Source organism: Lolium rigidum, chromosome 3 (genome assembly GCF_022539505.1).
Source record: "Lolium rigidum isolate FL_2022 chromosome 3, APGP_CSIRO_Lrig_0.1, whole genome shotgun sequence".
NCBI classification, from domain to species: domain Eukaryota; kingdom Viridiplantae; phylum Streptophyta; class Magnoliopsida; order Poales; family Poaceae; genus Lolium; species Lolium rigidum.
In genome coordinates this window covers 301,089,494-301,093,951 of record NC_061510.1, presented here as the reverse complement: position 1 = coordinate 301,093,951, position 4,458 = coordinate 301,089,494, and the positions used below count along the sequence as shown (strand labels likewise).

General features: G+C 46.5%; 1 long non-coding RNA gene across 1 annotated transcript; it reads left to right on the top strand.

Moving 5' to 3' along the window:
• Nucleotides 1-2,394: 2,394 nt before the first annotated feature.
• Nucleotides 2,395-3,717, top strand: LOC124699752. Its single transcript, XR_007001504.1, has 2 exons — nt 2,395-2,535; nt 3,296-3,717. It is a non-coding gene; the product is annotated as an uncharacterized LOC124699752 (long non-coding RNA).
• The last annotated feature ends 741 nt before the right edge of the window (nt 3,718-4,458 follow it).

Genomic DNA, 4,458 nt, shown 5'->3' with positions numbered 1-4,458 from the left:
GTGCTTGACCAAAATAGTCGAGGGTCTACCGTAGATAGCAACTATGAATTTTTTTTTTAAACCAAGGAATAGGTTGCCTGCAATTAAATCTTATGGTTTCGTTGCTAGATAGATATGTGCTCATCTTTGTCATATGATGGCTAGGTTTTTTGCCTATTTCTCAAATGATTATTTGTGATGGGTGCTAGACTTCTCCTATTTAGGTGCTGCACTTCATATTGATATTCAGCTTTAGCCATTATAATAACTTGCAGTAGTGCTCAACAATGCTTCAAACATTCAGTTATATCTATCAACTTAACCATACTTGATAATTCTACTCCTAGAAATATTACTACTTTCTATATCGTTTCTCTTGCTTATCTTGTTTGTGAGACAATCTGTGGTTGTTCTGTATTTGATCTTCATGCTTCCGATTGCTTCATATAGTTTCTGTATTTTCCTGTGAGTACAATGAGGTTGGACTCTATCAAATTGTACAATTACAGTTTCATACCGAAAGTAGAGGAAGAGGTTGCCTTGTACTCCACCAGTCCACCAGAATGCGTGATGGGAATAGTTTTTGTGAAGGGGGTAGTTTTCATAAAACTGATACTCCACCAGAGTTATGAACTTATATACTGCTCACACTTCACATTTACTGGGCAATATAAATTCAGCGTAATTACACTGCAAGTGTTTGAGCCTTGACACTAATTGTATTGACACAATAAGAAAAAAGTGAAACAATGGAGTATGTGGAGTATGCAGAAGTTACTCCTTCAGTATGTGGAGTATGCAGAAGTTACTCCTTCAGTATGTGCAGAACAGTTAACTGAATTTGTGAAAATTACAGTCCATGGGAGAGTTGTTTTTGCAATGGTTTATCATGTCCTTGCAAGCTTCTGTTTCTATCTTGTGTGCTTTATGTGAAAAAGACATACTGAATTCTAACCAAATTTCTTTATCTATTTCTTTCCTCTAGGATCGTAAAGAAAGATACAGTTGGTGACACTTGAATTCAGGTCAGATTGGTGGTCGCGGTGATTGGCGGTGAGCACCTCTTACCGTCCTCAGAGCATCTCTAACAGAGTCCGAAAAAGTGCAAACCGAAAGAGTGGTTTTCAGTCTTCCGAAAACGATAGTTCATGCGCATTTGGCAGTGGCGCAGATCAGAAACCGTAAAACTGGAACTGAAAAGCGGAATTTAAAAGGGCGCGGGTAAATTCGGCGATGATCATAATTCGACATCAAATTGATGCTCCGATTGAGCATCAAAACATACATTGTTCGTAAAATTAAACCTATAGTACTGGTACACCAGCGAGCGCTACTTAAGCTAAGAAAAATGCGGCCTATAAAGTGGCATACGCGCGCGGCGGTGCCGGTGGTGGTGCAGCGTGTCGGCGGCAGATGGTGCCGACGCTGTCGAGGATGAGCTTCATGCGTCGTCGGCGTCAAGCTCGACTATTTCGAGCTTGACGCGGCGGACGCGGGCCTCACGGCGGGCCGCCTCGTATTCACGGACGAGGCGGACGGCTTCCGCCTCCTCCCGGCGGAAACGCTGGCGAGCCTCCGCCGCGCTGATGGCCTTGGCCTGCGCGAGGACGGCGTCCTCCTCCTCGCTGCCGTGGACATAGTCCCCGGCGGAGAAGGTGGGCGACTGCGCGGGGACGAGGTCGTCGTCGTCGCTGCTGTCCGCGACGGGGAGCCGCGGTGCGCGGCTTGACTGGCCGGACGAGGAGCCCTCGCCGGCGTTGCCGTACGCCCAATCCAGCGCCACGGCCTGCGGAGCCGCCTCGGGACGCCATCGCCCACCGTCGGCCGGTGGATTGCTGCCTGGGGCTCGCTGGATTGCTCGCCGGAGATGGTGCTTGGCGGCAGGAGACGAGCGGCGGAGGGGAGTAGGGTTTGCGACCCGAACTCCCCTCCGCGAACCCTTTTAATAGGGGCCGTTTGGAGATAAGTTCGGGCCCCCGAACTTATTTTACGGGCCGGCCCATCTTTTCGGTCACTGATCTGCGACACATTCGGCCCGAACCCGTAAATCCGCCGGAAAAGTTCGGTTCCGGCGGGGTTTACGGGCTCTGTTAGAGTTGCTCTCACAGCAGTCCGGATCATTACTCTTCTCGCATTGGCCGTACTTGCCTGGGAGGTAGCCACTTGTTGGTTTCTAAGTGCCACTTCGATCTGCACTAATATGCCACTTGTTGGTTTCAGTAAATTAATCAGGTCTTGAAAGTTTAAGTATTGTACTACAGGAGCAAAATTAATCTCAAGGATTATATGAGCTGCAGAAATTTATACTGAAATTTCCATTACTGAACATTACTCAAATTTGCTCTAGCGCCTCCTGGTGAAGCCCAGGATGAGCTTTTGGCTAGGAGACGGCGTCCGGCTTCCGGGAACGCGAGCTGGGCGACGCACACTGATGATCAACCTGGAGGTGAACGAACTCGACGGATCTATCAGACCTGGAGTGCAGCTGGGCGACAACATCTCCTGCATCGGGGACAGCAACAAGGTCTCCCAGGCATGGAATACCGGAGCCTTCGGGTATGCTTCCTCCCAACTCTCCCAGTAGTCAATGCTAATCTTGCTTCGAGCTGCAATTTGCAATCTAAGCTTTAGTACTTAAATTGCTACCGATAATGTTCATTATTCTAGTTCTAGAACAAAGTGCAATGTGTTTACAACCTTAGATCTTATTTTGTCAACTACTGTATATAGATATATGATGTATCCATGGTAACAAAACGTGTCCTAGTTTGATCATTATTTGTATCTACAGTTTGCATTTACTTCTTTGAATTATGCTCTTCTAAACTCAAGTACTTTGTCTCATGGTAGGCTGGTAGCAATCATGTTCTGTGACATGAGTGGATTTCATTCAGACCTTTACTCTAGGTATTCTTATTCTAGTTCAGGAGACTAACGTTGTATTCTGGTCCTAGCACTAGTATCATAGATGTTGTGACAATAAGTATAGGTCCTATACTGGAGTATTTTTTCTGGATTGTGTTGTGTTTTCTCATGTCACTGTGTGTTTTGTATCAGAATATTCAGACTGGCACTACGTACTGCACATATGAGTTTTTCTCATGAATTATTCAGGCATGCTTGTGTAGGACATTCATTAGCAGCAATCCATGCTTGTGCAGGACATGCGTGTTGATTATCCAATCTGCTGGTGTTCACTGCAGATAACTTTATAGCTAGTTCTACTCCTAACAACACTGCCTTTTCTTCCTCACAACAACATGAACTACTGGAATTGCTTCCAATACTTGTTCACTTGCTGCTTGTTTACCTGCAGGATCACAGCGAGGCCGTCCCCAATGCTGCCGCACGTTCCCTGCTGCCATCGATGCTCCCTGCCCTCACCCCGGACTCCGCTGCTCCCTACGCCCGCCTCTCCGCTCCGGCCTGGGAGACCTGGTGCTCCAGATCCGGTGTCTGCGAGATGGGGATCAGGTGTCTCCAGTCAGGAAACCTAGGACTCAGGTGACCTGGGACCGAGGAGAGCAGGGACCTGGGGCTCTGGATGGGGCGGGGAAGGAAGCGGATTCGCTCGGTTGAGGCTTCGCGGGAAGATCGCTGGGCTGGGTTGGGGCGCTCGACGAGATCTGGAAGAGGACGACGCTCGGGGCGGAGGTGGAAGACACCCGGGGTGATCGAGTCAAATTTAGGGGTAGCGATGTCATTTTGCATGTTTTCGCCTGGTCAGAACTTTTTCTTCAACGTCTTATATTTCTGCACTGAGGGAGTATTTCAAAAATTTAATGTCTAAATTTTATTTAACATTATGTAGTTCTTCCTTTTAAGATGGACGGGCGCGACAAGGCGCCCCTTAATGGTCTTAGTATATATGTATTACATGATTGAATACTTTTCTGGTACATTTGTATATTTGAATCATGTGGGTACATTGCTGTTTATATTTGATGTATTGTTAGATTGAAGCATTTTCTTAGATTTGCCTCTAATTGTGTTTTGTGGCGTTTTTTAGAGTTGCGGCTAATTGTGTTTTGGGGCAGATCTCAAAGTGCCCCTAAAAGCTTTTTGGGCGGTTCTCAAACTGCCTCTAAAAACCTTTAGAGGCACATCTCAAACTACCCCAAAAAACTTTTAGAGGCACATCTCGAAGTACCCCTAAAAACTTTTGGAGGCACATCTCGAAGTACCCCTAAAAACTTTTAGAGGCACATCTCAAAGTGCCCCTAAACTGCTTTTTGGGGCAAATCTCAAAGTGCTCCTAAAAACCTTTAGAGGCAGATCTCAAAGTGCTCCTAAATGTATTTGGAACATTTCATTCAAAGTGCCCCTATTTTAATTAGGGACACAAGCATCCGGGGCACTTTTCATAGTGCCCCTAAAAATAATTAGAGGCACTTTAGCTACCTATTGGGGCACTTTAAAATGCCTCTAAATCTAGACCATACAGTAGTGCCGGGCACCAGATCAGGTTATTTTGCAGCA